Source organism: Patella vulgata, chromosome 5, assembly GCF_932274485.2.
Source record: "Patella vulgata chromosome 5, xgPatVulg1.2, whole genome shotgun sequence".
Lineage (NCBI taxonomy): Eukaryota > Metazoa > Mollusca > Gastropoda > Patellidae > Patella > Patella vulgata.
Genome location: NC_065883.2, coordinates 992997 through 1016715, shown reverse-complemented (window position 1 = coordinate 1016715; position 23719 = coordinate 992997). Strand labels below are relative to the sequence as shown.

At 36.3% G+C, this 23719-nt stretch overlaps 1 protein-coding gene and 1 long non-coding RNA gene across 2 annotated transcripts in view; one reads left to right on the top strand and one right to left on the bottom strand.

The window, feature by feature from the left end:
• Positions 1 to 4461: 4461 nt before the first annotated feature.
• On the bottom strand, positions 4462 to 8131 carry LOC130012984 (uncharacterized). The gene is made up of 2 exons (XR_008788241.1): positions 7728 to 8131; positions 4462 to 4804 (listed from the first exon to the last, which is right to left on the bottom strand). It is a non-coding gene; the product is annotated as an uncharacterized LOC130012984 (long non-coding RNA).
• Positions 8132 to 18237: 10106 nt separating this feature from the next.
• The window catches only part of LOC126822735 (uncharacterized), a 46901-nt gene continuing 41419 nt past the window's right edge, over positions 18238 to 23719 (top strand). The window contains exon 1 of the mRNA XM_050551778.2: positions 18238 to 18320. The gene's annotated coding sequence lies outside the window, so the exon portion shown is untranslated. The remainder of the gene's footprint in view (positions 18321 to 23719) is intronic.

Genomic DNA, 23719 nt, shown 5'->3' with positions numbered 1-23719 from the left:
TAATCTGTGTTTATCTACCGTTGATATTTTAATTGTTTTTTAACCTATTCACGTAATCTCTGTTTATCTACCGTTGATATTTTAATTGTTTTTTAACCTATTCACGTAATCTCTGTTTATCTACCGTTGATATTTTAATTGTTTTTTAACCTATTCACGTAATCTCTGTTTATCTACCGTTGATATTTTAATTGTTTTTTTTTTTTTGTTTTTTTTTAATTAAATGTAAAATAACCAATCTGATTAAAATACAGGGGCCTGTTTCACGAAATTTTAACTAAGATAAAATCCAAATTTTAGTATTTTGTTTCGTTTCTTATACTTTCGATGGCCTACACTACATGAAGATCTGACAGGTTGTTGCGATAGGTCACGTCAGTGGTCATACGGGAGGCTTTTGACCCTATGACCGCAGATATTTGCTTAACCAATCAGCATTGATGTTACTAGTGGATTACCCCAGTTCTGTGCAAAACACTTCTAAAGCACGGTGTAACAGACCATTTCATTGGCTAATACCTCACATTATTCAGAACACGTCAATGATAACAACATTTCCAGATCCTAGTGTAGTAAAGACAAGTAAAACGAAATTTTGAACTATAAAAACGAAACGAAATAATAATCAGATTGGTAAAATAATCCATCTGATGACTAGCATGGTTTAAGCCGTGAGAAACATGATATCTTCCGAAACATTTTGATCACGTACCGCTACTTTAACACTGCGTGATCACTACCGGTACATCTCATTCAATATAAATAATATTGTGTATCATATGCTAATATATTCAAGCGACTAATTACATAGACAGTCAATATGTATAACTATATCAATATTGATACAGCCTTGTTAATTCATTAATAAGATGAAACTATAATCTGTTATCAATACAACCATTATTTATTATTTACCTGTTTGTAATTTTATCACCAGGTATTGTTGATAAAGTGTTAATAACAATATAAATTCATCAGGGATTATCATGTCTTGTAATGTTGATATAATGTTAATAAAAATATAAATTCACCAGGTCTTGTTTTAAGACACGCATTATATTCACGATTATTGTAGGTCAGTAGACTGAATGAAATATTCCGTCTTCGTTAGTGAGCTGGGCAAGGGACAACGTATAGTCGTTCGAAAGGGACAAAATATCGAGATCGCGTGTACACATTGGCCTGTACGTTAAAAACCCCTTGGCATTTGAGATTCGATATAAGAGTCGGAGCCGAACATTGACATTGTTAGTCCGGATTTTGGAAGGAAATTTAGTTTATTATTTTACTTTACTGCAACTGCGGAGTTAATGAGGAATCATACAATGAAGTCTGAAAATCTGAATGGGTAATTTTTGATTTTATCTTAGCCATGCGGAGTCCCATCAACAACAGGGCGAGGGGGAGGGAGGGAGGAGGAGGGAGGAGGAGGGAGAGGGTGGCCGAATGGTTAACGGGTGCGTGTTGAATCATAAGGTCTGTCATTAAGTCAAATGGCGTGGTTTCGATTCCCCGGTTGTTCGGTCGCCTGTCCGTCCTCGTAGGGTTTTTCCGGGTCCGCCGGTTTTCTTACACTGCTAAAGACCCTTCGCGCTAAAATTGAACCCTATGTTAGTCCCGAAATGACCTAGTTTGTGTCGAGTGGATACTAAACCCCATTGCTCAATGCTCTCTCTCTCTCTCTCTCTCTCTCTCTCTCCCCCTCTCTCTTGCAAACACTACACAATTCGGCAGTTCGACCTACAACAGGCGCATCATATACAGGTCACATAACACCAGTCTTTTATAAATTACATTTGTTATTAATAGTTTTTAGGATTGAATGTAAGATTTTATTATATAAGTTTAAATATCTGAATAATCCTGCACCCTTTTATAATTCGAATCGTTTATGTTTTTATCATCCCTGTCGCTACTTACGTTCTTCAAATGGTTTGTTTCTTCTTAAGGAGAAGTATGCCAGTGTTGCGTCTTGTGGGGAAAGAGCATTTGCGATTATAGCTCGACGACTATGGAATGATTGACTTCCATTTTATTCGCAGCAAAAAATCATTCAATCTGATTAAAACACAGATCCTATTTCGCTTCGTTTTTTATAGTTCAAAATTTCGTTTTACTTGTCTTTACTACACTAGGATCTGGAAGAACTGTTATCTTTGACGTGTTCTGGATGATGTGAGAGATTACGGCGAACTTTTGGCGTGGGGAGCACGAAAGTATGGGTAATCCACTAGAAACATCAATGCTGAGTTAATCAAATGTATGACGTCATAGCGTCAACAGCCACTCGTACAACCCCTGACGCAACCTTCCAATACAACTTCTCAGATCTTCATGTAGTGTAGGCGATCGAAAGTATAAAAAAAGGAAATATAGACCTGTATTTTAATCAGATTGCAATTCAATATCAAATTATAAATCTCAGATAGCTAACTGTTAATTATCTGAATCATGTAATCTTTTGTTTCATGGATTTATACTTTTACCTATTGCTTATAGTAAAGCGCGTTTGATCATTCTGTGGAAATGGTGCTAAATAAAAATTCTTAATAATACATCAGAAAGCGGAGCGACGATTTACTTGGTGTCCTTAGTGTCCAGGTATTTAGCATTCTTTCATTTGTATTCACGTGACTTCAGTGTGTCGACCCATCCGAAATACTAGACTGAACGATACTCTTTACCTAACCAGACTCGTTCATCTTGCATATCTGCCAAGCGGACATCTGGTTGTACAACTCCGCTAGGAACTTTCTTGTCCAACACCAGGGACGAATCTTAGAATTCTAAGTTAGTAATTCAACGTTAGACTAATCGACCCGCAATATACAGATGGCGTCCATGAGAGAAACAGAATTAACCGACCCGCAATATACAGATGGCGTCCATGAGAGAAACAGATTAACTTACACTTTGTCGTCGGAAATAAATCAATAGACAGATACCTATTATGTGTATCGGTAAGATATTTTATAAGATGACCTTTGTGCGAGATAGGAGCTTTGAATCTGACAAACTAGAGGTTGACACGTAAAACAAGTCGACCATGTTTGCATACAATACGTTATCATGATTATCATTAGCAATAGAAGTTTTATAAAGACCTACTTATTGATTGTTTCTTTCTGTTTATCGTCTACATGTTGAACTATTACATACATACATATACGTTATATCAATATACTTACTTCTACATGTTGAACTATTACATATACCAATATACTTACTTCTACAGGTATCGTCTATGTCTTTAAATATTAACACACCTGCTTTAAATCAAGTAGTTCATCTAAATATTGACACACCTGAATCGACAGGTGATCTAAATTGTTTTAAATCAAGTAGTTCATCTAAGTTATAATATACGATTTGTTATTGACCAACTCTGCTTTTATAAGTAAATCGTAAACATTTCAATTTGAGACGAGGGGAGGGGAGTGATGGGGTGGGGACCTCCACCACATGAGAGAGAGAGAAAGAGAGAAAATGAAGTTTAACTTGAAATCGACACAAACTAGGTCATTTCGCGACTAACATATTGTTCAATTCTATTCAATAATTCGTTTGCGCGGAGGTATCTATGGTAGTAGGATGAAACCGGAGATCCCGGAGAAAACCCACGAGGTTTGACAGGCGACCCTACTCCTTGACATGTACAACCGGGGAATTGAAACCATGCCCGTTGACTCAATGACACACATTGACTCCACCACATGAAACAGAGCAGATACTGTATTCGGACCAGAGTGCACGATTCCACTCTTATATAATTATATCATGAACTATTCCACTCGTATATAATCATTTCGTTTAAGTGAGTAAGTGAGTAATAAATATTTCGTTTTAACGATTTAATATTTTGTTATAACGAATTAATATTTCCTTATTAAATTATTATTGCGTTTAAACGAATTAATTATATAAGAGTAGAATAGTTCACGATATAATTATATAAAAGTGGAATCATGCACTTAATGGGCTCCGTACAGGCATTGTTGATAACGATTATTGGGATGAATGTAACACATGCTGTAGATGTCATCGGTATCTAACTTAGAGTAAATAAAGCGAGCCGAAAATAATTCTGGGGAGACATTAAATTCGTGCCACAAATAAACTTTTCCCAGTTGCAGTCAAGCGAACATTGTGTTACGGAAACGTTTCAGAAACATTTCCTAAACCCATTTTGACCACTTAGGATATTACTTGCTATGAATCTAACAGGAATGTTAGAGTAACGTATCCTACAACTTTTGTTAATAACGTTGACTAACGACCAAATGACACAACTATATCTTTTGTTTACCCAAATTGATATAGTTATATCTAGCGCTTGCCCATATTGAACATAGCTTATCTTGATGTCTTGTGCTTACCCCCATTTTTACTCATATGGACCATAGCTACGCTTATATCTATGGAGCTGTTTTAGGGTTAAGAAAATAAAATTAAAACTATGTGTCTGATTGCAAGCAGTGTATTTAATACTATTAGTTTATGGTATATACGTATATCATGTATAAGTATTGAATACTATTAGTTGATGATATATACGGTGGTGTAGACTATCTTTACATTACCCTCCGCTCATGACTTATCTAGCCTGTTGGTTCTCCACCAGTTGGTGATGGTGGTGCCGTGGGAGCTGTAAATAGAAGAGGAGGACAGCTTGCTTTTCTAGTACGACCATTGTGCCAAATAAAATACAAAGGTTCGCAAGCACAGGCAATGTCACCAATATAAACTGTACCATTATCAGGAATAATATGTGTAACTCCATTTAGGACAGCTTCACAGTTAGGACCTGTTAAAAAGTCAAACATATTAATAAGATTGTTTTGTCTAGACCCCATGCCTTAAAATCTATTGAAGAAACACATTGATCAATTTTATCAATTATATCTGAAATTATTAAATTATTAACCAATCTCTTTCATCTGGTCACATTTAAAAATCAACAGTTAAAAGAAAACGTTTCTAAAAGATGGGTTTTAAGATTCTTTTTAAAACTGTCAATTGATGCACAGTACTTTAGTTCTATAGGAAAATCATTAGAATTCCACAGTTCTGCTGCCGCAAAAGCAAAGGAGCGTCTACCGAAAGAAGAGTTTGCAGTTACTGATTTAATAAGGTATTTAGTTTCGGAACGAAGATTTCTGGTAGGGTGGTAGGGCTGAATTAATTATTTAATATATAGAGGAGAGTCATCACATGACAAAGCACAGAAAGTCAGCATGAGAATTTTAAAATCGATTCTGATCTTAATCGGTATCCAGTGGAGTTCATTCAAAACGGGGGTAATATTTTTGGTGTATAATTTAGTTCTTGTGACAATTCTTAAAGCTTTGTTTCGAATCTTTTGCAGTCTATTAATTTGATATGCTGGTAAGTTGTATTCTGGTTACAACCGAAATCTATCTCCCATTCCCAAAACTAATGGCGAGGTTTGTTCTACATCAGTGAAATAATCAATTTTATTCCAACAACCTCGACAATCTATTACAACCCGCCTACAAACAATACCACAGCGCAGAATCCACTTTACAATCGGGCTAGTGATCAACAGAAATGTGTTCTGTTGGTACTTTAGATCTCTCAGTCGCATTTGATACGCTCGATACCATACCGAGGGTCTACTCGACTCATTATGGCGTGGCTGTTTTAACTGGTTTTAATCATCTAACCAATACCACTAAAACTGTCAGGTTCTGTAATCGGGCCTGTACTTTTCATTATCTTCACAAAGATTATTACTAAGATTGCTAAATTCTGTTGTCTAAATATACCTCCAATTGTATGGTGCATAATTCCATGATACAAAATATAAAACTATATCTCACAGAAAGTCTTGCTTGGATAGCATTTGTTAAATTTAATTTCAAACGAAACAAAATCGAACTAGTAGTAATTGGAACACAGCAAAAACTCTGTAAAATTGATCAAAGAAATAATACCCGGGACCACATGAAGCTCGAAATATTATTGCTATATTAGACCCGATTCTTTCGTTTAAAGATCATATGCAAACTCCGAAGCCTTCTATAACTACGATGGTTAACGCGAGCGCGTATGATCTTAGGGTCTGTCATTAAGTCCAGTGGCGTAGTTTCGAAACGTGATAACGCGTAGTTTCCTTCCACTGTTAAAAGACCCCTGGGTGCTAGCGAATTTTTGAAATAAAATTGAACAGTTGAACCATATGTAGTCCCGAAATGACCTAGTTTGTTTCGAGTGCACATTACTCTCTCTCTCGCTCTCTCTCTCTCTCTCTCTCTCGATGATTTTTATTTGAAGCATGTCCATATGAACGTACTGCTAATGCAATGCTATGTCAATACGGTCCGTTCCAATGAGATTAACCAATAAGCGAAGATTAAAAGCGTGTGAATATATTGTTAATAACGCGTTAATATGTAAGGATAATGAAACAAGCATTGATTCAAAACTTGAAAAGAGCTCTGCAAACCTCATTCGACAATTACGATCCCAAAAAGTCTGAAAGTCTATTGTATCTCTCTGTCTGCTCAATTGACCATTTCCACTAATAATTTTTAAAAAAAACTATTGAGATATTGGAAGTAATTAGGATCACAAAATTCAAAACTCAAGATTATAAGAATCGAATATCAAACAGGGGAATATTTCAAAAGAATCATGGGAATGTTCTGAAAGTATTTTCTACGTTTATAAATCTATTTAACTAAAGGTATCATTGGGATATCGCAATTGTTGTTAAAGTAGCTAAGTCTTTAATTAAATATCATCCACAGTCTTCGACATGACAAACACGACTTATAATTTGCTTGCGCGTAGGGGTCTTTAGCAGTGGGAGGAAACTGGAGGACCCGGAGAAAACCCACGAGGTTGGACAGGCGACCCTACTCCTTGTCACGTACAACCGGGGATTCGAAACCACGCCAGTTGACTCAATGACAGACTTTATGATACAGCGTGCACACGCTAACCATTCAGCCATCCAACCCCCCAAATCAACATTGATGTTGTTATCTTACCGTGAAAAGATTTGATTCTGATATCCAATATTTAAGATACAGTGAATATTTTAAAATGCCTGTGAGACTAAACATATCCCAAGGGCGAATACTATAGCTGTATACTGGAATAACTAAACGTCAAACAATGCTACTCAATTGGGACATAACCGATTAGTATCACCCCATGTATATTAAAATAATTTGAGATATGTACGTAGTCAAATTATCCCGACTCGCATTGAATACGTTACCATAGTACCTGGAAGAATCATATGTTAGTCTCATCTTACCCTAGTTACAGATAAAACCATTGGGTAGTTAAATCACCGGTCTGGTGACTGTGCTGGTGGCCAGTTGACTATAATTAGTGATGGATATTGTGCAGGAGATAGTTCATGTTTTCAGTTTCCAGACCACCCTTGGTCCCTTCGCGGTTTTTTCGTATCCTCCGAACGATTAGACAGTTGTCCTTGTCGGGCCCTCATTCCTGCACCACCGACAAGGGGAAACCACGTCGGAAAATCCTGATCAACTTTCTCGGCAGGGATCGAACACCCGACATGCAAACTAGCGAGCCAGCGTCTTACCCAGTTGGTCACCGTGGCTCCCTCTCCCCTCATAGCACACTGTATGGCGCGACACGCGACCTCCAGGCTAGCGAGCCAGCGTCTCCCCAACTTGGTCTCCGTAGCCCAAAAATAACACAATATTGTATTAAGAAAAATATCTTACCATTAGGACATGTCGGACAACATATGTCATCATGAGGAATATTAAATGAATCAACACACGGGGTGGGGTAACAATCAACAGCTATTTCATATACTCGATATTGTGCATCGCATTCACATATTTCACAATCTGTTACATAATGTTTGTCTCCTGGGAATATCTCCAGCCCATCCCTACAGATACATGTCGGTACAGGCGTCGTTGGGTAAGGCGGTGGCATCGCCAACGACCATGCTGATAATAACCATATCAATACAATTTGGACAAACATTTTGGTAACTAGTGAGATCGAGAGTAGAAATCATAGACTTTATATTACTCAAGTAATTCCTCAAGCCATATGTTACCAACACATTGTCAAAATATTTATTGAAACTTACCTGCATTTCTGTCAGTTTGATACAAGTTCTGACGACATGGTTATTTCATTGGTTTAACTTGACAATCACCCACAAAACATCAATACGACATTGATGTAATCCTTGCAGTTAAAGGCGCATCATGTAATATTAGTTAAAGAGCTGGCAGTTCTCGATATAATAGTTAAATTATAGATAATGACAACAAATATGCTGAATATTTCAGAAAACTTACTTCACTCTGAAACGACATATTAGCGATTCAATTTTAGGCCTATAGCCTCGATCGTCATTACTACCGTTAGTATGATAATAAAACTATTACATTAAATTATCAATCACAAAACGTATTCATTTGGATAACATTTAAGGTCTACAGAAAGACTTTCAATAGACAGATTTAGCTCTTGTATAATGTATGTTTATAAAGTAATTGTAATGGTGAATCAGCTAATAGATGAGCATGGTTATTACACATTGCTTGCTGAAATATTTTATCCATGATCTCCAGATAGGTGTTAGGAATTTTGACATGAGTTATAGTGGGTAAGGTAAGATATGGTCTGACGTGGTTCTAGAGCATAAGATCTCTAATTGAGTCAAGTGGCGGGGTTTCGATTCCCGTTTATACATGGCACGGATTATGGTTGACTGTCAAGCCTCGTTGGTTTTCGCTACGTCCCCCGGTTTCCTCCCACTTTTAAAGAGCCTTTCGCGCAAGCGAATTATTGAATAAAATTGAACCATGTTTATCCCGAAATCACCAAGTTCGTGTCGAGTGTACGTTAAACCGAATCCCTCCCTCTCTCTCTCTCTCTCTCTCTCTCTCTCTCTATTTTACACCTGTCAAAGACTCACAACTGCAATAGGTAGACAGGTGATTTTATTTTCAACATGTGTGTCAAAATAATTTCGATATATGATTGTTGTTTTTTAATCTTGATATTAAAACTTGGTAAACAGGTGATTGTATTTTCAACATGCGAGTCAATATGTCACTAGATGAATTTTTTAAACATCATATTTTTATTTGTGCCATTTCGATGGAATGACAGATGAAAGATGATATATGATTAAATCGACATGGAATATACAAACACCTGAAAGCTGCTGTCATCTATTAACAACAGACCTAATATGAATGTTATTTTCTATATTAGCTATGTGTTTTATAAACGATAGATATTTATTCTTTTGCGGAGTATTATTTTTAATTTTTTCGCTATAGATATAATATTTAGTTAAGAATAATAGATGGTTTGTTATGGTCCACTCTGACCTATTAAGAAATGTGCTTTGGTCAATAAATCCAAAGTGAATATTTTGCCTTTTAAAAACGATTTCTATATCTAATTTATTAATTAGTTTATGAAATGCAGACCAAATTTTACTAGAGTAATAACAGTAGTAGAAAAGATGTTCTATGTTTTCAATGGCGGCACTGCAGAAATCACACAAGTTAGAAGACTTTAATTTCCATTTGAGTAAAGTATCGTTTGTATATATTATATTATGTAAATACTTATACTGAAATGTTCTAGTTTTGTGTCCGGTAAAATTTCATAAATTAATTTAAAATATTTATAAAAAATCATTGATAGTGATGACCTCATTTAAAGACGTCTGCCATTTTGAAATCGATGTTGGATGAGTAAGTTTTTCTAGGATTAATTTATTGTACACATCTTTAGATTTAATTTTACAGATTGAATTATTGTATATTATGTTTAATATTTTATTAAGATAGTCACAGATTGATGTCGGGCTAGGATTATAGATACAAGTGGAAAGGTTTAATAGCTTTCCTACTTTCGACTTGATACCTTGAAAAGTTAATTTATTTTGTTCACTGTTATAGTTATCAGTATTTAAATCTTTTACATATACAATATTATCATTTAATAGATTTGAATTATATATTAGCTTGTTTTTTATTATTATATTTTTATTATTCCAAATAAGTTGATCGTCAAGATTATCAGTAGTATCAATGTGGCTTGTAAATACATCTTCCCAATTTTGATAGAGATTTTTATAGAATGTTGGTAGTTGTATTAGTGTCGATTTATAGTTACACATTGGCAATATATGTCCACCGTACTCTTTTAGCATAAGGTTGTATAGTATTTTCCAAGTTTGTTCTGCTTTATCATCTACAATTTTCTTTATCCAAAACATACATTGCGCCTTTAACATTGATTCAATATCAATCATTTTAAGTCCACCTTTTTCATAGTTTTGAATTAATACATTTCGTTTAATTTTATCATTTCCATCCCAGATAAATTTGTATACTATTCTGTTAAATTCTTTAGTTAAGTTAACAGGAATTGGTAGTGATAATGAAGGATATAAAATTTTTGGAACGGCAAATGTTTTTACAATCTGTATTTTTCCCATTAATGATAGACATCGATTGTTCCATTTACTTAAGGTTTGCTCGATTTCTTGATATTTATCGTTGAAGTTTAATTTAAATGATATATTTTCATCACAGGAAAAGTATATTCCTAATATTTTGATGTAATTTGTACATATTTTAATTCCGAGAGATTTGATTTCTTCATCATTATTAAAGTTTTTATAATTTAGATTATATATTTCAGTTTTTGATAAGTTGATTTCTAAACCTGAAATTTTATAAAATAGTTTTAAGACCTCAAGTAGATGTCTTGCAGATTTATAATCTCTTAAAAATACTGTCACATCATCAGCAAAGGCTGTAACCTTAATATTTTGTTTTCCAAATTGTATTCCAAATATATTTATGTTATGTCTTATCTGATTTAATAGTATTTCAATGCAAAGATTAAAGATACTTGAACTTAGTGGATCCCCTTGTCTAATGTCATTGTCATTATGGTCAGATGTTTCTGATACTTATACTGACTTTTATTGTTTATTGTTTAAAACGTAAATTCTTGACATCAACATAAAGCTAGCTCCATCATTTCTCTGTTCTGGAAATATTTAGGGGTTGAGTAAACATTAGTGGTGGTGATATTTTAAAGGATATGGGGGAGGGGGGGCATTCGTTTTGGGCTACTGCATTGAATCAAAGTTGATTCAGGAAAATTGTACAACTTGCCTGACACAGAAACAACTACTTACTGTCTTATGCTGTGGACGATGGTACGAATTGTGTTGTGCTTTTCGTGGGAATACTAAACGGTCGCTCCGTTAGGATCAAACCCTACATATCTTCCTTCTAACTAGTCAGTTAAGACGGTTGGTTAAATCTACATCAATTCTAAAATACAATAAAACAAAAACCGAGGTCCCGTGTACACATTGTCGTGCACGTAAAAGATCCCTTGGCAGTTGGAATTCGATATACGAGTACGTCGCAGCGCCTCTGTCCAGGCAACTTTCCCTCATATCACACTGCATGGCGTATGCCTGTCTAGAAGAACGAAACAGTGTAACAAGGGTGTGTCCTCTCACGACCTCGATGCTTCATACCAAGTTTGAACAAGATACGTCAAAACCTGTAGTCTATATATTGTACAAAAGGTTTACGCAAAGGCGGGGATTACTCTGAAAAGGCAAGTCGCTGAATATCGATAGGATTCGCCCTCTCATGAACAAAATGCTTAAAGCCAAATCTGTTTTTAAAAAAAACAATTTGGTATACACTGTAACTTATATTCGCGTTCACGGTAAATGGAAACCACATGGCTTTTGCATAATGGATATTAACTCTAACACGAAAGATTCTATAAAGTTGAAAACCAATGACCAGGTTGACCGACGGACAGGGTGCGGACCTTGTGACGGTGTATCAAAATTGAATGTCATGAGATAAGAGAAAACGAGCAAAATAGAAAATGTCCGTGCATTCCCTAGTTTTATCAATTCTCTATTTAGACATTTTATAATAATACGACTTTATCCATTGGATTTGCTGAATAAACTATAATTATCGCTTGGAATGTGAAAGTAGAGAATTAATAAAATCAAGGGAATGCTCGAACTATTTCTATTTTATCGCATTTTGTTATCTTGTGACCATCAATTCGGTGTTGGCCGAGAAAGTTCATCGGGAATTTCCGGCGTGGTGTAGGACGGCGTGCACTTAAAATATCCCTTGGTAGCTGGAATTCGATAGCCCGTAGTGTAGCTGTCCGGGCAAAATGTCCCTCATAGTACACTGTGTGGCGCATACCCGTCTTCATTTATGAATGTTTCGTACAGATGTTCGTCTTGGAAAGGGAAAGGGAAAGTTGTTGAATATCGATAGGACTCGCCCTCTCCTCTCATGAACGCTATGCGTCAAGCCTATTTTTAAAGAAAACTGTTATACATTGTAGCTCCACACTAAATTTGAAAAAAGATCCGTCTACACCTATAGTTTTTATTTCGTTCACAAGGTTTAGGACAAACCCTCCCTTGAACGAATTGCTTAAAACCAAATGGGGGACTATTCCGGAACGGAAAGTCGTGGAAAGCTGAAAATCGACAGGTTTTTCCGATTCGTACTTCAGTACTTACAACCAAGTTGGAAAATGTTTCGTTAAAAAAAGCCTAAGGGTTTCTTCCTATTATGACCTGGTTGCTTCACATTAAATTTAAAAAGAATCCGCCCAAAACTTTAGGTTCAATCGCGTTCACTAGTCAATTGTAGACGGTCCGACAGACAGGGGAACACATAATATGGGCGTATAAAACTTGACTGTCCGTTGTTTTTGTTAATTCTCTATTTAGACATTTTATAACAATACAACTTTATCCATAGGACTTCCTGAATAAACTATAGTTGTCGCTTAGAATGTCTAAGTAGAGAAATAACAAGGGAATGCTCGAAATTTCTCCATTTCTCTGTTATCTTTTTATGAATAGTTTGTTTCGAACAGCTACCTCCTGACAGTCTTTATAACAACTGTTTGTCTTTTTACTTCAATAGTAAGGATAACTCGTGTTTTCCTTTCTTTGCGTCACTTCCTGTAGCAATGATATTATGAGTTAAAGTTATACCTGGGGTGTGCTTACCCCCCCCCCCCCAAGAACACGATTCCACTCCTATATAATTATATCGTGAACTATTCCACTCTTATATAATTATATATATCGTAAACTATTCCACTCTTATATAATTATATCGTGAACTATTCCACTCGTATATAATTGTATATATCGTGAACTATTCCACTCGTATATAATTATATCGTGAACTATTCCACTCTTATATAATTATATCGTCAACTATTCCACTCTTATATAATTATATCGTCAACTATTCCACTCTTATATAATTATATCGTGAACTATTCCACTCTTATATAATTCTATCGTGAACTATTCCACTTTTATATAATTATATCGTGAACTATTCCACTTTTATATAATTATATCGTGAACTATTCCACTTTTATATAATTATTTTGTTTAAGTGAGTGAGTAATAAATATTTCGTTATAACGAATTAATATTTCGTTATAACGAATTAACATTTCGTTATTACGAATTAATATTTCGCCACAACGAATTATTATTGCGTTTAAACGAATGAATTATATAAGAGTAGAATAGTTCACGATATAATTATATAAGAGTGGAATCTTGCACTTAATGGGCTCCGTACAGGCGTTATTGATAATTATTGGGATGAATGTAACACATGCTGTAGATGTCATCGGTACCTCACTTGGAGTAAATAAAGCGAACCGAAAAAAATTCTGGGGAATATTTACGGAAATGTTACGGAAACGTTCCAGAAACATTTTCTAAACCCATTTGTACCACTTAGGATATTACTTGCTACGAATCTAACAGTAATGTTAGAGTAACGTAACCTACAACTTTTGTTAATAACGTTGACTAACAACAACTGACACAACTATATCTTTTGTTTACCCACATTGAACATAACTATATCTAACGCTTACCCATATTGGACATAGCTATATCTAGCGCTTACCCATATTGAACATAGCTATATCTAGATTTTACCCACATTAAACATAGCTATATCTAGCGCTTACCCTTATTCAACATAACCATATCTTGATGTCTTGTGCTTACCCCTATTTAACATAGCTATATCTTGTTTTTACTCATTTGGACCATAGGTCTATCTTGTTTTACCCATATGGACCATAGCTACGCTTATATCTATGGAGTTGTTTTAGGGTTAAGAAAATAAAATTAAAACTATGTGTCTGATTGCAAGCAGTGTATTTAATACTATTAGTTTATGGTATATACGTATATCATGTATAAATATTGAATACTATTAGTTGATGATATATAAGGTGGTGTAGACTATCTTCACATTATCCTCCGCTCATGACTTATCTAGCCTGTTGGTTCTCCACCAGTTGGTGATGGTGGTGCCGTGGGAGCTGTAACTAGAAGAGGAGGACAGCTTGCTTCTCTAGTACGACCATTGAAGAAAATAAAATACAAAGGTCGGCAAGCACAGGCAATGTCACCAATATAAACTGTACCATTATCAGGAATAATATGCGTAACTCCATTTAGGACAGCTTCACAGTTAGGACCTGTTAAAAAGTCAAACATATTTATAGTAATTCGTGTAACACTACAGATAACAGACGATCAGCGTATTAATAGTAATTCGTTATCTAGACCCCATACCTACAAATCAACTAAAGAAATACATGGATTTATTTTATCAATTATATCTGAAATTATTAAATTATTAACCAATCTCTTTCATCTGGTCACTTTTCACAAGAGCTAACAAACGCCATTAGCAAACCATTCTTAAAGGAATCTAAATGGGATCCAAACATATAATAATATAATAATGTCCTAAAATCCAACCGAAGCTGCTCTTTGGTAACATTATGGTCAATTAAAAGAAAAACACTAGTTAAAAATCAACAGTTAAAAGAAAACGTTTCTAAAAAGATGGGTTTTAAGATTCTTTTTAAAACTGTCAATTGATGCACAGTACTTTAGTTCTATAGGAAAATCATCAGAATTCCACAGTTCTGCTGCCGCAAAAGCAAAGGCGCGTCTACCGAAAGAGGAGTTTGCAATTACTGATTTAATAAGGTATTTAGTTTCGGAACGAAGATTTCTGGTAGGGTGGTAGGGTTGAATTAATTCTTTAATATATAGAGGAGAGTCATCACATGACAAAGCACAGAAAGTCAGCATGAGAATTTTAAAATCAATTCCGATCTTAATCGGTAGCCAGTGGAGTTCTTTCAAAACGGGGGTAATATTTTTGGTGTATAATTTAGTTCTTGTGACAATTCTTAAAGCTTTGTTTTGAATCTTTTACAGTCTATTAATTTGATATGCTGGTAAGTTGTATTCTGGTTACAACCGAAATCTATCTCCCATTCCAAAACTAATGGCGAAATGTGGTCTACATAAGTGAAATAATCAATTTTATTCCAACAACCTCGACAATCTATTACAATCGGCCTAAAAACAATACCACAGTACAGAATCTACTTTACAATCGGGCTAGTGATCAACAGAAATGTGTTAAGTTGGTACTTTTAGATCTCTCAATCGCATTTGATAGGCTCGATAGCGAGGGTCTACTCTACTCATTACTAAGATTGCTAAATTCTGTTGTCTAAATATTCCCCCAATTGTATGGTGCATAATTCCATGATACAAAATATAGAACTATATATTTCTTAAATTTAAACCGAACTAGTAGTAATTGGAACACAGCAACAACTCTGTAAAATTGATCAAAGAAATAATACCCGGGACCACATGAAGCTCGAAATATTATTGCTATATTAGACCCGATTCTTTCGTTTAAAGATCATATGCAAACTCCAAAGCCTTCTATCACATACGATGGTTAACGCGTGCGCGTATGATCTTAGGGTGTGTCATTAAGTCCAGTGGCGTAGTTTCCTTCCACTGTTAAAAGACCCCTGCGTGCTAGCGAATTATTGAAATAAAATTGAACCGTTGAACCATATGTAGTCCCGAAATGACCTAGTTTGTTTCAAGTGCACATTACTCTCTCTCTCTCTCTCTCTCTCTCTCTCTCTCTCTCTCGATGATGATGATGATGATGATGATTTTTATTTGAAGCATGTCCATATGAACGTACTGCTAATGCAATGCTATGTCAATACGGTCCGTTCCAATGAGATTAAACAAGATTGAAAGCGTGTGAATATATTGTTAATAACCCGTTAATATGTAAGGATAATGAAACAAGCATTGATTCAAAACTTGAAAAGAGCTCTGCAAACCTCATTCGACAATTACGATCCCAAAAAGTCTGAAAGTCTATTGTATCTCTCTGTCTACTCCATTGACCATTTCCACTAATAATTTTAAAAAACTATTGAGATATTGAACGTAATGAAGATCACAAAATTCAAAACTCAAGATTATAAGAATTGAATTTCAAACAGAGGAATATTTCAAAAGAATCATGGGAATGCTGAAAGTATTTTCTACGTTTATAAATCTATTAACTAAAGGTATTATTGGGATAACCCAGTTGTTGTTAAAGTAGCTAAGTCTTTAAGTAAATATCATCCAGTCTTCGACATGGCAAAGACGACTTATGGGTCAATTTAAATCAACATTGATGTTGTTATCTTACCGGGAAAAGATTTGATTCTGATATCCAATATTTAAGACACAGTGAACATTTTAAAATGCCTATGAGACTAAAAATATCCCAAGGGCGAATACTGGCGAATACTATAGCTGTATACTGGAATAACTGATTAGTATCACCCCATGTAAATTAAAATAATCTGAGATATGTACGTAGTCAAATTAGCCCGACCCGCACTGAATACAAATCCACCGGTCCGGTGACTGTGCTGGTGGCCAGTTGACTATAAAGAGTGACAGATATTGTGCAGGAGATAGTTCATGTTTTCACTTTCCACACCACCCATGGTCCCTTCGTGGTGTTTCGTATCCTCCGAACGAATAGATAGTTGTCCTTGTCAGACCCTCCTTCCTGCACTACCGACAAGGGGAAACCACGTCGGAAAATCCCGATGAACTTTCCCGGCCAATGCAGGGATCGAACACCCGACAATAAAATACGATAATAAAACTATTACATGTATCAAAAAACGTATTCAAATCCACTAAATATCGCAGGCTAGCGATGACATAGTGAGTTGCGTGTGGTCTTGATAAGATAATTAATGCCCAATTAATAATTTAGATAACAAGAAAGCCCTTCAATAGGCAGATTTACCGCTTACATAATGTATGTTTAAAAAGTAATTGTAATGGTGAATCAGCTAGTAGATGAACATGGTTATTACACAATTCTTGCTGAAATATTTTATCCATGATCTCCAGATAGGTGTTAGGAATTTTGACATGAGGTATAAGTCATCAGACCTGTAGGTAAGAAGTTATAAGGTCTGGCATGGTTCTGGAGTATAAGGTCTATAATTGAGTCAAGTGGCGAGGTTTCGATTCCACGCTTGTACATGACACGGATTATGTTTGCCTATCCAGCCTCCTTGGTTTCCGGTCCCCGGTTTCCTTCCACTTTTAAAGAACCTTTCGCGCGTGTGAATTATTGAAATAAAATTGAACCATGTTTATCCCGAAATGATCCACTTCGTGTCGAGTGTACGTTAAACTGAATCTCTCGCTTTCTCGCTCTCTCGCTCTCTCGCCCCTCTCTCTCTCTCTCTCTCTCTCTCTTTCTCTCTCTCTTTTACACCTGTCAAAGACTCACAACTGCAATAGGTAGACAGGTGATTTTATTTTCAACATGCGAGTCAAAACAATGTCGATAGATGATTGTTTTTTTAAATCTTGATATTACAACTATGTAAACAGGTGATTCTATTTTCAACATGCGAGTCAATATAATATGTCAATAGATGAATTTTTTAAACATCATATTTTTATTCGTCCCGTTTCGATGGAATGACAGATGAAAGATGAAACATGGTTAATATGACATGGAATATACAAACACCTGAAAGCTGCTGTCATCTATTAACAACAGACCTGTATGTTGATTGTCATTACCACCAGATGTTTCTGATGCTTATTCTGCATTTTATTGTTTATTGTTTAAAACGTAAATTCTTGACATCAACATGTTCTAGGAATTCCTAGGTGTTGAGTAAAGATTTGTTTGTGTGAGTTAGTTGTATTTTACCTCCGCTTCCACCAAGGTGATATCGTAGATAAGCACAGATTAGTGGTGGTGATGTTTTTAAGGATCGGGAGTATTCTGTGTGGGCTACTGCATTGAATCAAAGAAACATCTGCTTACTGACTTATACTTCAGATGATGGTAAGAATTGTGTTATGCTTTTCGTGGGAATACTAAACGGTCGTTCCGTTAGGCACAAACTCTATATCTCTTCCTTCTAAATAGTCAATTAAGACGGTTGGTTAACTCTACATCAATTCTAAAATACAATGATACCAAACCGAGGTCCCGTGAACAAATTGGCGTAGGCCGTAGCGCCACTGTTCCGGCAAACTGTATGGCCTTGCCCGTCTTGAAGAACCAATACTGTAACAAGAGTTTGTGCTCTCACGACCACGATGTTTTACACCAAATCTGAACAAGATCCGTCAAAACCTATAATCTATATTTTGTTCAAAAGGTTTACGACAAAAATGGAATTACTGTGAAAAGTAAAGTCACTGAATATCGATAGGACTCGCCCTCACAAGAACAAAATGCTTAAAGCGCATGGAAAACAGAAAATCAATAGGTTTCTTCCTCTTGTGACCCCAATGTTATAAATCAAAATTTGAAAGTATTTCGTTAAAAAAGCTAATATCGCGATCACAGGGTGTTTGCATAATGGATATTAACTCACCACGAAAGATTCTATAAAGTTGAAAACCAATGACCAGAATGACCGACGGACAGGGTGCGGACCTTGTGTCGGTGTATCAAAATTGTCTGTCATGAGATAAGAGAAAACGAGCAAAATAGAAAATGTTTGTTCATTCCCTAGTTTTATCAATTCTCTATTTAGATATTTATTTATAATAATACGACTTTATCCATAGGATTTCTTGAATAAACTATAATTATCGCTTGGAATGTGAAAGTAGAGAAATAATAAAATCAAGGGAATGCTCGAACTATTTCTATTTTCTCACGTTTTTTTTATCTTGTGACCGTCAATTATTTTATGAATAGGGAAGCTTCGGTGGTGTTGGCCGAGAAAGTCCATCGGGATTTTCCGTCGTGGTGTAGGACGGACGGACAGACAGGGTCCCGTGTACACATTGGCGTGCACTTAAAATATCCCTTGGTAGCTGGAATTCGATAGCCCGTAGTGTAGCTGTCCGGGCAAAATGTCCCTCATAGTACACTGTGTGGCGCATACCCGTCTTCATTTATAAATGTTTCGAACAGATGTTTGTCTTGGAAATAATTATCAGTGACCTGAATATCGACCTATATCGGTATGTCTCTCTACTTCAATAGTAAGGATAACTCATGTTTTCCTTTCTTTGCGTCACTTCCCGTTTCTTCAAATCTTCGTTACGCAACTATCGTAGCGAAGAATTCAAAGTATATTTGGGGTGTGCTTAACCAGCACTATCACATATTGGTGGACACCAACATTCTCCTTTAAGGGGGATAATCTGACACCTGCTAAAAACGTTATTGGCGACGTTTATTGAGGGGAATTTAACACATGCTCCTGGCGTTATCGGTAACGTTTATTTAGATGAATGTAACACACGCTATAGACGTTATCGGTACCTTGCCCGAAGTTCATAAAGCGAACCGAAAACGTTCTAGGGCAAATTAAATTCGTGCCATAAATAAATTTTTCACAGCTGAGGTGAAGTGAGCAATGTGTTACGAGAACATTCCAGAAACATTTCCTAAAACCATTTGACGTTGTTGTTGTTAGTGTTTAACGTCCGCTTCGACCGAAGGTGATATCGCAGACAAGTTGTCTTTTTTTTATTTTCATTATCTTAGCGCACGCGCAGGGGTCTTTCCTGTGGGAGGAAACCGGAGTACCCGGAGTAAACCCACGAGGTTGAGCAGGCGCCCCTATCTCCAAGCCACATACGCTCACACCAGGGATCGAAACCACAACCGCAAGCCAGAGGTGATCGGCCAGCTAGAGGTCGAAGCTTGACACTCTGGACCACTAGGCCATCCCCCCCCCCATTTGACGACTTGTAACAATACTTAAATACCTGTTAAATTAACGTATCCGGAAACGGTTGTAAATAACGTTGGCTAACCACCCAAAACATAACCATATCTTATGTTTACCCATAGTTAACATGGCTATATCTAGTGTTTGCCCATACACTATTATTATTATAAAAATCTGTTATTATTATATTGAACATAGCTATATCTTGTGTTTACCCATATTGAACATTATATCCAGTGTTTACCCATATTCAACATAACTGGTATATCTTGATATCTTGTGTTTACTCACATTGAACATAGTTATATCTTGATATCTTGTTTCTACCCATATGGACCATATATATAAACTGTGTTAGGGATTAAACATGGCGACCTCCACGGAAAGTTTGACATTGAACGAACCTTGAACTTTGCAACTCGATTATCACAGGTAGACATTTCAGCTAGAAAGCGCGATGATCGAGAAATCTGATAGGCTCCCAGTTGGGTCGGTAGCCGATCGAAATGACCACCGAAATATGCAGGGTATTGCGTGAAGGACTTGATCAAATGTACGGAGTTAAAGCGAGATTAAGCTCAAGAATCTTATAACGAATTCATGAAATGATGGTTATGAATAAAATGACTATGTTAAATATATTACTGTTTTAGCCAAATCACAAACTTATGAAATGGAATGGGTTTTAATGAAATGTTTTCTGAACCAATGATAAAATTACAAACCGGGACACTTTAGATTCTATATAATGCTATAGCATAAATCGGGACAAAAAATGGATCCACTAAAATGTTCCATGGGGTCTAGTGTTGTTGAATGACAGGCCCTATGTTACAGCGCGCACTAGCTAACCATTGCCACCCAAAACCCTATTTATATATGAACATATGAAATACTTAGACTAACGCTTTGCTATTAGGCACTAAATTTATTTCAGAATGAACACAAAATGAGTTGGCAGGAGCAAATACTTTCAGATTCAAAATACAAATATGTTGTTTAAAATATAATGAATGAAATACGAATGCCAAGCTTCATGATGACCCATTCAGAATTGTGGCCTGTATACGTTAAACACAAAAATTGGGCGTGACTCTGCCCCTGGGGGGCGGGACATGCCCCCAAATCAATAGTTGCTGTCATTGGTCTTATATGCCAAGTTCCAAAACGATTATTTCAGAATTGCAGTGTGCAGGCAACACACAGACACGCAATGTACACATTGGCGTGCACGTACAGGAACCCTTGACAGTTGGAATTCGAATAAAAGTAGGCTGTAGAACCACTGCCCGGGCAAATTTCCCCTAACCCTAACCCATTAGCCCTGTCTGAGTAGGACGGTAAACCCCATTTTTTTTTCATTTTCATTTTCATTTCACTCGATTGTCAATATTTTGTGACTAAGAGAATTCAATCGGGTATCATCGAGGTTGTCGGCAAAGATGGAATAACTCCGGAATGCACACTCAAAAAACTTAATGATTAAGGTGTGACTCCTCTCACGACCACGATTCTTGACACCAAATTTGAAAACGATCCGTCAAAATCTGCAGCGTCTGTTTGGTTCACAAGGGTTTACCAGTAAGCTGGGTATTACTCTGAAAGGGAAAGTTGTTGAATACCGATAGGACTCGCCCTCTCCTCTCATGAACGCTATGCGTCAAGCCTATTTTTAAAGAAAACTGTTATACATTGTAGCTCCACACTAAATTTGAAAAAGATCCGTCAACACCTATAGTTTTTATTTCGTTCACAAGGTTTAGGACAAACCCTCTCATGAACGAATTGCTTCAAACCAAATGGGAGGCTATTCCGGAACGGAAAGTCGTGGAAAGCTGAAAATCGACAGGTTTTTCCGATTCGTAACTTCAGTACTTAAACCAAATTTGAAAATGTTTCGTTAAAAAAGCATAAGGGGTTCTCCCTGTCATGGCCAGGTTGCTGCATATTAAATTTAAAAAGAATCCGCCCAAAACTATAGCCTCAACCAGGTTCACTAGTCAATTATAGACGGGCCGACTGACAGGCGGGCCGGGGGGGGGGGGCACTGTCCATTGACTGTCCATTGTTTTTGTTAATTCTCTATTTAGATATTTATTTATAATAATACGACTTTATCCATTGGACTTCCTGAATAAATTAAAGTTATCGCTTGGAATGTGTAAGTAGAGAATTAATAAAATTAAGTGAATGCTCGAACTTTCTCCATTTTCCTGTTATCTTTTTATGAATAGTTTGTTTCGAACGGCTACCTCCCGACAGTCTTTATAACAACAGTTTGTCTCTCTACTTCAATAGTAAGGATAACTCGTGTTTTCCTTTCTTTGCGTCACTTCCCGTTTCTTCAAATCTTCATTACGCAACTACCGTAGCAATGATATATGAGTTAAAATTATACCTGTAGTGTGCTTACCCAATTCTATCATATACGTACGGAGCCCCTCAAGGTGCACGATTCCACTATTATATAATTATTTCGTTTAAGTGAGTAAGTGAGTAATACATATGTCGTTATAACGAATTAATATTTCGTCATTACGAATTAATATTTCGTTACAACGAATTATTATTGAGTTTAAACGAATTAATTTCATAAGAGTAGAATAGGTCACGATATATTTATATAAAAGTGAAATCTTGCACTTAATGGGCTCCGTACAGGCGTTATCGATAACAATTATTGGGATGAATGTAACACATGCTATAAAAATGAAATGAAATGGGGTTTAACGTCCTACTGTTTTGCTCCTAAACTGGGATAATGAAGACGGGCATACGCCATACAGTGTGCTATGAGGGAAATTTTGCCCGGGCAGCGGCGCTACGGCCAAGGGATCTTTTATGTGCACGCCAATTTGTACACGGGACCTCGGTTTTTTGTCCCATCCGAACGACTAGACAGCTGTCTTTGCCAGGCCCCCGTCCTGCATCACTGACAAGGGGAAACCACGCCGGAAAATCTGGATGAACTTTCTCAGCCGATGCAGGGATCGAACACCCGACCTCCAGGCTAGCGAGCCAGCGTCTTACCCACTTAGCCACGTGATCCCCACGCATGCTATAGATGTCATCGGTACCTAACTGGGAGTAAATAAAGCGAACCGAAAAAAATTCTGGGAGAATATTTAATCCGTGCCACAAATACATTTTTCCCAGTTGCGGTCAAGCGAACAGTGTGTTATGGAAACGTTCCAGAAACATTTTCTAAACCCATTTGTACCACTTAGGATATTACTTGCTATGAATCTAACAGTAATGTTAGAGTAACGTAACCTAGAACTTTTGTTAATAACGTTGACTAACGACCAACTGACACAACTATATATTTCGTTTACCCAAATTGAACATATCTATATATAACGCTTACCCATATTGAACATAACTATATCTAGCGCTTACCCGTATTCAACAGACCTACATCTTGATGTCTTGTGCTTACCCCCATTGAACATAGCTATATCTTGTTTTTACTCATATGGACCATAGGGCTATCTTGTTTTACCCATATGGACCATAGCTACGCTTATATCTATGGAGCTGTTTTAGG